We start from the raw sequence: 12,759 nt of genomic DNA on the forward strand, positions 1-12,759 counted from the left end.
AGTCAGTCTCGCCCCAGCGTTTGACTCTGCTGTTACGCCGACTCCAACGCCCGCGACGCTCTGCTGTTGTCTTCTGTCTCCCTTTTTATTTTGGGCACAAGTTCGCCTTGATAAACATTTCCGTTTCCCCAGTTATTCTTTGTTTCACTCCGCCCTTCGTGACATTTTGGTGGAGGTGCGGGGTACCGCATGTTTATGCAGCGCACCCCTCCGGGTTCCCGCAGTACAAGTCCCAACCTAAGCTCCCGAGGGCCCAACGAAGACCAGATCGAGACCCGATTAAGCCACCGCAACCAAGGCCTACTCCCGGAATTTGGACCCTTGCAACTCAAACCAAGCAGTCATCGAGGCCTTCGATGGACAACCAGTCGCCTCAGACTCCGGCCGCCGTCGCCGTCGTATACCCGCCCGTCGCACCCCGGACTCCGACGCCTTTCCGCGGGGAGACGTTGAGGATCGGCTACAACATCCTCAACGTCCTCCACGAGGACGTTGAGGTTCAGCTACAACATTACGAACGAGTGGCCCGCCATAATCAATGGACACCGGAGCAGTGCCTTCAGAATGTCTACTTCGCTCTGGAAGGCACGACACGCACCTGGTTTGAGAACCACGAAGCGTCGATTTCGTCGTGGGAAGAATTTCAGGCCGAGCTTCGACGCACTTTTGCCAACCAGCAGCGACGACAGCGTGCCGAAGAACTGCGAGCGAGAACCCAGGGGCCGACCGAGAGCGTCACAAGCTTCGTCGAAGACGTTCCCCACCTGATGAATGGCGCCGACCCAAACGCTCCCGAAGAGAAAAAGCTGCGGGTCTCGATGCGCGGCGTGAAGGAAAACATCTTCGGAGGTCTTGTTCGGAGCCCGCCTACTACCGTCGAAGATTTCATCACGGAGGCCACCAACATCGAACGTGCCCTTCAAGCACGTGCTCATCACTATCACCGAGTTTCCGGCGTCGCTGCCTTTTTGTCTTCCGGCTGCAGCACCACGGACATCTGCGAAATAATCCGGGACGTCGCCCAGGAGGAGATCAAGAAGCTTCTACCTGCCGCCGCAAGCCCAGCTTTGCCCTCAATCGCCGATATTGTCAGGGAAAAAGTCCAGCAAGCGCTGCAGTCAGAGGTTCCCGTCAGCACCGCTCTGAAACCACCGACGCTGAGTTACGCCACAGTGGCCCGACGGACACCGCCTCCTGCTCGCACCTATGTCAAGCAGCCCCGGCGTCAGTCTCTTGTGCCGCAACACGACAGACACCACGACGACCAGGTGCAGTACGCCTGCCCGGAGACTCGCGCACCCCAGAAGACCGACGCGTGGCGAACGCCCGACCGACGCCCTCTCTGCTTTCATTGCGGGTAAGCAGAACACGCCTACCGCCGATGCCCATACCGATGACTCGGGCTACGCGGATTACTTAGTGCAATATGGTAACGTTTTCAAAAAGGAGCCAGTTATTTCATTAAAAATTTCTTCCAACCTCAATCTTCAGTAACCTCCCCCCCACCCCCCACTCGCTCCTCCCCCGGGCTGGGATGTGCCGTTATTAACCTTGAGGAATATCGTCACCCTATTACTGGCAGATTGAAGTTGACGAACGCGACCGCGAGAAAACTGCCTTCTTCATCACTCCCGACGGACCCTACAAATTCAAAGTGATGCCGTTCGGACTCTGTACAGCACCAGCCACCTTCCGGCGTGTTATGGACACCGTGCTGGCAGGTCTGAAATGGCAGAGCTGCCTCGTCTACTCGGACGATGTCGTGGTATTCTCACAAGATTTCGACGAACACCTGAGACGACGTCGAGCCATGCTTCAAGCCATTAAGACCGCCGGCATATCACTCAAGCCGACAAAGTGTCGGTTCGCCTATGGGAACTAAAGTTCCTTGGACACGTCGTGAACAACAAAGGTGTTCTTCCTGACCCCGAGAAGACCCGTGCCGTAGCTTCATTTACGCCGCCATCTGACCAAAATGCCGTGAGACGATTTCTCGAAATCTGTGCCTACCACAGGCGCTTTTTTTCGAGACGTCGCCAAGCTGTCCGCAACGCTGACGCACCTCACGAAGGACGCTGTAAAGTTTGAGTGGACAGAAGAACAGCAGCAGTCATTCGACGAGCTCAAACGAAGACTCCAGACGCCCCCGATTTTTGGCCATTTCGACCAGTTCGCTGAAACAGAGATCCACACGGACGGCAGTAACACCGGACTTAAGTCCGGTGTTACTGCCGTCCGTGTAGCGGTCCAAATACAAGGCGGGGCAGAGGGAGTCATCGCATACGCGAGTCGGACGCTGTCGAAGGCGGAGAAGAACTACACAACGACTGAAAAGGAGTGCCTTGCTATCGTCAAGGCAATAACAAAGTTCCGCCCATATTTGTATGGAAGTCCTTTTCGCGTGGTCATGGACCACCACTCGCTCTGTTGGCTCGCGAATCTGAAGGACCCCTCCGGACGCCTCGCTCGGTGGAGCCTACGACCGCAGGGGTTCAACATGGCCGTGGTGTACAAATCCGGCCTGAAGCACAATGACGCCGACTGCCTGTCAAGGGTCCCAGTCGATTCCGGTCCCGTCTGCACCAATGAGAGCAACGATGAGTGTTTCCTCGGCGTTCTTGATGTCAGCGACATGACAGCACTCCGACGAGACGACCCTAAGCTGCGAGCACTCATCGAGCACCTGGAGGTACAAGGAAGCGCCGTCCCCCGCGGTTTTGTAGAAACACTGCCAACCTTCTCCATCCGACAAGATGTGCTCTACAAAAAGAACTTCAGCAACAACAACACGGCGTGGCTGTTGGTTATCCCTTCCACTCTTTAAGAAGAAAATTTTCAAGCCTGCCATGATAATCCGACAGCGGGAACCTTTGCTATAGCAGGACTCTTGTCAGGATACGCGAAAAGTACAACTGACCCAAGCTTCCGAAGGCAGTGCACCATTACACCCGATCTTGACACGAGTGTCAACGACGGAATAAACCACCGACGAGACCGGCGGGACCTCTTCAGCCTATTGCGCCACCATCTGCCTGATTCCAGCAAATCGGAATTAATTTACTTAGGCCATTCCCACATCAACGCAAGGAAACCGATGCATAATTGTCGCAATTGATTATCTCACACGGTACCCGAGACAAAAGCCCTTCCAGCAGGAACTGCTGTTGAAGTTGCCAAGTTTTCATCGAGTCTATTGTCCTCCGTCACGGCGCCTCGAAAGTCCTCATTACAGACCGTGGATCATCGTTCATGGTCTAGCTTACGCAAGAGATCCTTGGACTCAGTGGTACCGGCCACCGCTGAACCACGACGTACCATCCGCGGACAAATGGACTAACATAACGGCTAAACAAAACTATCACCGACATGATCTCCATGTACGTCACCGTAGAGCACAATACTTGGGACGAGGTGTTACCCAACGTCACGTTCGCCTACAATACGGGGGTTCAAGAGACCACTATATTCACACCTTTCCAGCTGGTACATTGTCGGAAAGTAACGAACATGCTTGACGTGATGCTACTCCGCGAACCAGTTGACGATGGGATCCCCGACGTCCAGGTGCTTGCTCAACGAGCCGAAGAAGTTCGCCAGCTCGCCCGACTCCGAATTTAAGATCAACAACTTGATGACGCTACCCGGTACAACCTTCGTCGGATCGACGTTCGCTTCAAGCCCGAAGACCGTGTGTGGGTTTGGACCCCAATACGACGACGCAGTCTTAGTGAAAACTTTTGAAGCGATACTTCGGACTCTACAAAGTGCTTCGTCGACTCGGGGATCTATACTAAGAGGTGATGCCCGACGGAACACGGACTTCATCACGCCGCCCTCCAAGACCGGAAGTCGTCCACGTCGTGCGCCTCAAGCCGTTCTACGCGCGATAAGACTGTGAACTGTGATCTTGTGCAACAATTGATAGGATTGTGTTTTGCCAGCCTCCGTCTTTTCCCATTATTTTGTTTGTCTTGTCCGTTTTGCTGCCTTTATGGTTCATCGCGACGATGGTCTTTTTAAAGGGAGGAGTAATGCCACGCGCGTTGCCGAGCGAGAGCGTGCGTAGCCGAATTCCACTTCCGACGCTCGACCGAGACGGTTGTGATAACATGAGCTCCAACGGAGCGGTGATAACGGCCGCGTCAGGCCGTGGTACGTCTGTCCCTGTAACCGCTGCAGATTATCAGATTATTCTGCCTCAACTACCAACCGGGTACGTGATTACCAATGCTGTCTTCCTGCATTGTGATGTAAAAGGAAGGCCCTACCGGGTGCAAGACTTTCGTCAGGAACTCGAGCGGCTGGGTGTGTTGAAAGACCTGGCAAGTGCCGGGCCCCACCAGATGAACCACGTCTGGATGTTTAGGATGCATTCGCTGGCTGCCAAGCAAAAACTGGTCGACGCCAAGAAACTGACGATTAAGGGGGGGCGGTGCCTCGTCATCGACCCGGCGAACACTGCCGTGAAAGTCAAGCTTCACTGGGTCCCGTACGACGTCCCGAATTGCCAGGTGAAAAAGGAGCTGGAGCGTTATGGCAAGGTCTCCGAGATCACCAGAGACCTCTTCCGGGAAAGGGGATTTGAGGCCGTTGAATCCAACACCCGTAGTGTACGCCTGACCCTCAGAGAAGGCTACACCGTCGACAGCCTACCCCACGAGCTTCGCCTGGAAGGGTGTAAGGTGCTCGTTGTAGTGCCAGGACGCGCGCCGCTCTGCCTTCGGTGTCGTCGTACGGGACACATTCGCCGGGACTGCCGTGTTCCCCGCTGCGCGGACTGTCACCGTTATGGCCACGAGGCAACGAACTGCATCAGGACCTATGCCACAATGGCCCGTGACCGAAAGGCAGAGGACCAGACAGACTACATGATGGAGGACGCCGAAGCGGAAGAGGCAGTCGGTGCGTCCGCGCCGGCCGTGCCTCATCCATTTGAGGGAGCGGGGCCGGACGGCCCAGAGGCTGTCCGACTCCCTGTCCCTGAAGCGCAAACGAGTGCTCCTGAGACAGCTATGCAAGGCGCAGAAGGAACGGGTGAGAAAACTAAGAAGACACCTGACGCAAGACCACCGAGCGACGGCAACGACGGCAGCGGAAGTCAAGGCCCCGCGGTTCCGGTGCCAAACGTCGACGTCGAGATGAGCCAGGTTGTCAAGCGAATGAGGGACTCAACGCCATCCATGGAAGACACAGAAGTAAAAGGGACCGGCAAGACGACGGAACATGAAGCTGGATTGAAAAAGATTCGTGTCCAAGTCAAGCCTCGTAACTCGCCTGATGACCGTCGGAAAGGCAAACCACAATGAGTGGCTTGCTGTGAAAACGTGTGTTAAGCGATACTGTTTTTTTTATTAGCTTTTGTTTAGAGGGCTTTTATTACGATCACATCGTATGACGCCTTACGTCTCGAGCACGCTGGATTTTCGCGAGCCGATTCGGTTCGCAACATTAAATGTACGTGGCTTGAACTCGCGAAAAAAGCAGTACCAACTGCAACGCCTACTCGCTGACCACCAAATAGACTTTCTTGTTGAGCAGGAAACGAAAATGTCCTCGAATAGCGACATAGAACAAGCGCTATGCCCCCTTTTAGGCAATTATGAGGTGTGTGTAAGCCATGCCGTAGGTATGTCGGCGGGATGTCTTTTGCTTCTTAGAAAGTCTGTGCCGCTGCGAGATTTGCGCGTAGTCTTGGACGAACGAGGCCGATTCATACTGTGCGATTTTATCTTATTTAATCGCGAGTGGCGTGTTATGTGTGTCTATGCACCCAACAGAGCTAATGAAAGAACAGTTTTCTTTGAATTCTTAAAATCGTACTTGCAGTGCGATAAGGTCGTCGTTCTCATGGGCGATTTCAATTGCGTCTGCAGCCCGGAAGATAGGGCATCGACGAGGGAAAACCGAGATATCAGCGCAGAAATGCTCATCGAATTGTTGTAAGAGCACTGTCTTGAAGATGTAGCGCGCGCAAGGGCAATCCGAGGCAGGCTTCATTTTACGTATTATCAGCGGGCATCCAACTCGCGATTAGATCGCATTTACGTTTCAACTGAGGTTATCAGCAGGACAGCAGATTATAAAGTGACGCCCATTTTTTTTTACAGACCGCTGTTTAGTGAGCGTGACGCTTGGGAAAAAAAGAATCGCGAAAGAAAAGGTTTCATTGGCAGCTTTGGAAAATCAACAACACATTACTAAAGGATGACGACTTTGTCAGAGGTGTTAGCGATATTCTGAACAAAATGATCTCAAGGAAAGATACATGTCTCCTTGAAAAATGGGAATACTTAAAAAAAAGAGGTTAAGCAAATAGCGATTGAAAGGTCCTCGTATTTACAGCGTGAGGCGAGAAGAGAGGAGAAAGGACTGCAAATGTCATTAAACGAACTTTTCAAAATTGAAAACAGTAGACCGGGTGCAGTGGAGGAAGAAATTAAGAATCTAAGGGCGAAGCTGGACTCTTTCCATCAGGAGCGCTACCGCGGAGCAATTGTGCGAGCGCGTGCTCAAAAGTTTTTGTTAGGTGAGCAACCCACGCGGAGGGCTCTAGACGAAGAACGGAAACATGCAATTAGTAAAGAAATCCCGGCTATTTACCATGAAGGAGCCACGAGCAGTGATACAGATTTTATTGAATACGTTTTCACTGATTATTACTCGCAACTATTTGGTGGTGTAAATGTTATTGTAGACGAAGATAAGCTCGCAGTGTTACTGGAGAGAGTACCGCAGCTATCGGATGATGTAAGAGAACAGTTGGAAGAGCCAATCACACTCGATGAGCTTGAGCGTGCCTTTGACGGCTTGTCGTCTCATAAAACATCAGGGCCTGATGGATTAAGCGGAGGATTTTTTAAGGAATTTAAAAATTTACTTTTTTTTTAGAGGTTATTCGTGAAGCGTATTCTCTTAAAGCATTGCCGCCTTTTTTTGTACAGACGCATACTGTGCTGATACCAAAGACGCCCGATACTGTGCAGGCAAGACGTGTAACTGAGTATCGACCCATTACATTGTGTAACGTTGACTATAAAATTTTCGCGCACGTTTTAACTAGTAGACTGCAGCATGTTATTCAAGAATTAGTTGGGGAACACCAAACATGTGGGATTAGGGGCCGATCGATACAGTCAAACATTCATGTAGCGCGATCAATATTAAAGTTTGTTAGCAGTGAAGGCGGCCAAGTAGAAATGATTCAAGTAGATATGCAGAAGGCATTTGATCGTGTTCACCATTATGTTATTTGGGCTGTTCTAAAAAGGGCGAATGTTGGGAAAGTTTTATATGACGGGATACGTATGGCGTACACTGGGTGCACCACTAAACTGGTCGCAAAAAATTCTTTAGCACCTAAAATACCTGTGTTGTCCTCTGTTAGGCAGGGATGTCCCTTGTCACCTTCATTGTTCTCGTTGTACTTAGAGCCACTTTGTTCAAGTGTCATTCAAAGCAAGAACGTGACCGGTTTTTTTATGGGTTGTGTTGAAATCAAAGTATTGTCATACGCGAATGATATCGCGCTTTATTGTTCTGACAAGAAAAGTGTTACGGAAGTTTTAAAGCTGTGCTCTACGTTCTGTGCGGCAACGGTGGCTGCAGTTAACCTAGAGAAATGCTCTGGATTATGGCATGGTGAGTGGGCTACAACGCCAGCACAGTTTGAAGGAATAAGATGAAGCACGATTCCGTGCAAGTATCTGGGAGCCCCCTTGCAGCACATTAAGAGCACAAAACCGTATTGGGAGAGTGTCGTCGAAGACCTCAGCAAAAAAGACATCTTGTTGGCGCAACCGCAATTTGTCCATATTTACTCGCGCGACTGTGTGCAATGTATTTTTAACTGCAAAGATATGGTATGTTCTGGAAGTCATGTGGTGCTCGAGGAGCAGCATCCAGAAGATGCACCGAGTATTTGCGCTGTTTGTTTGGTTGCGGGGTTGTGAACCCATGTGCCGTGATAACCTTTTCCGCCGTGTATCCAAAGGAGGCGTCGGGCTTGGCCATCTTTTTGTTCGGAAAACTGTTTCTCGTTTTCTTTTTCAGAGGGATCAACAGAACCCGCTGTTGCAAGTTATGATACAGAGCCGACTAGCAGAAGCCCTGCCGTCTTTTGTTATAACTTCAGAGTTTGGCCCACCGGCAAAACTAGTTGGTTTCGTAAAGGAGGTTGTTGATTCTTTTTATTTCTTGAATGTAAGATTTTCGCGTGAGTACCTGGCGACTGTCACGCGTAAAAGACTGACGCGAGACCTTCTTGATGTACTTTTGCCTGTGCCACTGTACCGTCTGCGGTACATCTCAAGGCCTGGACAAGATGTACTAGCCCGTGTTAAGAGAATGTGTGTGCTGCCGCCAGTCAAAACGTTTTTCTTTCGGCTGCACAGCTCCACCTTGCCAGTAAAGGTCTCCATGGCTTCAGGAGCGTGGGTTGTACGTCCCATGGGGTGTAAACTGCCTGTTTTGCCGACAGCCGGAGACGATCGAACACGTCTTCGTGCACTGTTGGGACGCTGTCTTTTTTTGGGATGTGTTACAGCGAACCCTGAAAAAAAATATATAATAGAGAAGGGGGATAACGTGCCATATGACATGTTTATGGCGCTAGGGCTGTACAGTCTGTGGCGGTCACGCTTAGCGGTAAGACACGCGGAGGTTCAACCAAAATCGGCGAGATTATACTTTATCGAGCTTGCAGCTCAGGTAAAAAGTGTTCTTGAAAAAACTGAGACCCCGCCTGAGTGGATTGGCCTGCTGAATAAGCTGATGGACATGAGAGAGTTTTAGCGCCGCCAACGGGTCCAAGTTAGGGTCCTTGGAGTTTTAACCTTGTGTGTCGTGTTTGTTGTGCTATGTGTGTTTTTACACAATAAAGAAAAAAAAAAGAGCGTGCGTAGCCGAGTGGTTAGCGTGCTTGGCTGTCGCGCAAAGGATCCGGGTTAGATTCCAGGAGCGGAATCTTTTATTTATTCTTTCTACTTGACCTTCTCGTAAGTTCGAGAACCTTCTCGTCCATTCAATCATGAATGTTCTACGAGCCGAGCGTTCTAGGCCGAATGTTCCAGAGAAACACGCGGGTACAAAAGATGCTCCGCGTGGCGAGCCGTAGTCAGTCTCGCCCCAACGTTCAGCGACTCTGCTGTTACGCCGACTGCGACGCTCTGGTGTTATCTTCTGTTTCTCTTTTTATTTTGGGCACAAGTTCGCCATATTAAACGTTTCAGTTTCCCAAGTTATTCTTTGTTTCACCTCGTCCTTCATGACAATATAGCCCACAATCAGCCACCACCAACACAAAGGAGCAACCTTTAACCAGTTCAAACGCCAAACCCTCCAATCAGCCACCACCAACAAAAAGGGACAACCTCTAAACAGTCCAAACGCCAAACCCTCCAATACACAAAGTGGTACTATGGACGGCCTTTCAAGCCGCTTCACAAAGATAACTCTACAATCTCCCCCAAAATTTAACTGAAGGATCAGTATCTATCTACTGTTTAGAGGTTGTCCTTTGTTTTGGTGGTGGGTGATTAGAGGGTTTGGCGTTTGAAATGGTTAGAGGTTGCCCCTGTGTGTTGGTGGTGGCTAATTATGGGTTATATAAGGAGGCGGACTAAATAAACCTGGTAGCTGAGTTTGAGGCATCGTTCTGTTGTTTTCTGGGTAAAACGTATGAATTAGCGCAAAAATCAAAAACAATGACAATAAGTATACAGGACAGGCCCTAACGTTCAACTAGTTTTATTCAGGAAAAGCAAACATATATATACACACGACAGGCAAAGCAGCACCAAGTAAAAGTGATTAATTGTTTACCCGATCATTCAAAAACTTTTTTATATGTTTTACTGACATGAGCCAACTATCCCAACAACGTACCCTACCGAACTATGTTGTTTTCTGTTCCTTCGACTTGTATGTTAATTTCTGCCCCAGTCTCAGGTTTATTCAACATGGTTAACATTCACCAGCTCGCCTGCAGTGTTACTATATTATCTCTGATCATCCCAGAGGCAGGCCTAGTCCCCTTCTCTTATGGTTCAACATTCGCACCTCCACCCAACACGTTAATTCTCCAAGCCATTACGGTTTTGGACAAGCTGGGCCGTCGCTTTTCCGAGCTGGAAGCGGATGTGGCTTTCTTCGGCGTCTGCCTTCGGAAAAAGTTCGTAGACCCAGAAACCTTCAAGCATCTATCGTCAACCAGTGATCCTTGGTACGCCAAAAAAAAAAAAATGAAAGACGTATACAACACCCAGTAACGCTGAATTGGAGGGTAGCTCTAGAGGAGGAGTGAAGTGTACTGAAGGGAGGGTATACCTTCCCCCTCTTCTTTCCCTCCTCCTTCTCCCCTGTTCCTTCAAGCTCCTCCTCCTCTCCTCCTCCCTCTCCCTCCTCCTCTCCTCCTTCTCCTCCCCTTCTCCCTCCTCCCCTCCCCTCCTCCCCTTCCCTCCTCCTCTCCCTACTCCCCTCCTCCTCCTCCCCGCGCGGTGCAGTATGGGACATTTTTCATAATGCACCGCGCGGTTACGCCGACGGCGACGGGGACGCCGACGCCGCTCAAGCCGGAACCGGGCGCCTAAAGGCCCGTTCACACTCTTGCAACCGAGTACGACTGAGAGAGACAAGACCGGTTTTTAATCCTCTTGCGACTTCTTAGGACCAGCTCCGCAGCAGCGCGCCTGGTCCTAAGAAGTCGCAAGAGGATTAAAAACCGGTCTGGTCTATCTCGGTCGAAGTCAGTCGCAAGAGTGTGAACGGGCCTTAAGAGCTGCGCTCTAAAAGATCATCAACGCCTACCGGGCCGGAGCCAGCAAAATGATCCAGGACATCAGGGGGGCCAGCGACAGACTTTGGACGCTCCTCCTGGTGGACGATTTCAAGTACCACCGGGAGTACCATCAATGGAGAAGCACCAAAAGCACCCTGTTCGACCGGTTATGGTATGTGAAGCGCAGACATGTATTGGACCGTCTAAAAAACTCAAAATTGTTAATAATGAGGCTCGGAAAACGTGGTTTAGGGTTGATGCATGGTGTAACTCACGACAGTCTCCTTTCAATTCATGTGGGGAAGCATTAACACGCAAGACGGAGGAAGTGTTAGCTAAGGGACCGAAGTGTTGTTTAGATGTAAAACCTTCGAGACTTGACGTGCTGTCTACCATTCATACTGTAGCCAGAAAGGTCAGCCCGGAAGAAAAGGTCGCTTTTGTAGATCAGGCTATCAGTAAGATGGAGAAAGTCATGGGGGAGGCGTACCCGAACGACAAAAACATTTCAGAGAAGTTAACGAGCTTAAGAGGGAGTCAAAACGAAGTCTTTAAATCTATTGGAAACGGATAAGTCCGGAAAGTTTGTCGTCGTGCCAATGCCAGTATTCAAGAAAAAAACAAACAGAAGTTGCAATGTGATCTTTGTTTTCTGATTGGGCCGGCAATGTAGGCAAATTGAGAAGAAACATTTGGGCAGTCGTGAATGAAGATGATTCAAAGAATGTAGCAAAACGTATCACGAGTGCTTCAAATTCGACATTAAGTATCAAGTTCCTTCTCAAGGATCATAAACCTGAAACGCCTCTTCGTGCGGTCAACAATGAGAATGGAACTAGGCAGAAAGTAGTTTCAAAGTTTCTCCAGCGAGTGTTGGTCTATGCATGCTTGAAGAAATCATTGTCTCTAAGAAATTCAAATGAACTGATCGACATGTTGGAAAAGTACCATGGGCAGAAATGTTCGGTTATGTCGATGGATATTAAAGACCTTTATTACTCCCTAGAAAACACTCGGTTGATGCAGAGAGTGTGAGAGGCATTGGAGTTGAATCTCGAAAAGTTCCAAGCAGGTTCATGTATATAAGTAGAGAGTTTCCTAACGATCCTCTAGGTTTATCTGAAGTCGACGGTAATCGAATACGAAGAAAGAAAGTACGTTCAAAAAGACGGTGTTTGTATAGGTCCGTCGGTCCCACCGATTTTATCGGAAGTTTACTTAAATTCCTTGGATCGAGTAATGCATGATAAACTGCAGGAGAAGTCCCCGGGTATGGCGTTAGTAAGAACATGTGTGGACGACATCATAGTATGCACGGTAACGGATAATCTAACAGGCAGTCTGGAACGTGGGATAACATCAGCGGCTCCGGTATTGACGTTTACCACAGAAAAACCGGAGAGACGGGTCCTAGAGTTTCTAGACTTACGTATTTATGTGAATCCAGGGATATGTTGGGAATACGGAAAAGAAAATTCGAAACCGGTGTTGCCAAGGATCAGCTGTCATTCGAATACCGTAAAAGCTGGGGCTGTAAAGTCGTTGGCCAGAAGCTCGCTAAACAGGTTGTGCGTAACTACATTTTACCACGGATTCGGTTGAAAAAAAAATGCAAAAGTTTGATCAGTGTAGAGTATAAAGACAGTTTTATCAAACGGCAGGTAGAAATATCAAAGGAATGAGAGAAATGGAACAAGGTTAAAGGACGACTTGTTGTGATCCCATATTTTCATAAAATGTCTCACAACTTGAAAGCATGTGTGAAAACGTTTGGAGTAGACACGGTCTTTGGCTCCAATTTTAAACTCAGTAGACTGACGCCATTTCAAACAGGTGCGAATAACTGCAAAAAGAGCCATCGAGAAAAATCGGTAAATTACGAGAATGGTGTTGTGTATGAAATACCACTAAAATGCGAGTTTAAGTATGTGGGACAGCCATCACGATGCATCAACGACAGATTAAATGAACACAAAAAAAAAAGC

General features: G+C 49.4%; 1 protein-coding gene across 1 annotated transcript in view; it reads right to left on the reverse strand.

Moving 5' to 3' along the window:
• The window catches only part of LOC8036850 (fatty acid synthase), a 161,213-nt gene that overhangs the window by 56,024 nt on the left and 92,430 nt on the right, over nucleotides 1–12,759 (reverse strand). The window lies entirely within an intron of this gene.

Source organism: Ixodes scapularis, unplaced genomic scaffold (genome assembly GCF_016920785.2).
Source record: "Ixodes scapularis isolate PalLabHiFi unplaced genomic scaffold, ASM1692078v2 PGA_scaffold6__148_contigs__length_123643588, whole genome shotgun sequence".
NCBI lineage: Eukaryota > Metazoa > Arthropoda > Arachnida > Ixodida > Ixodidae > Ixodes > Ixodes scapularis.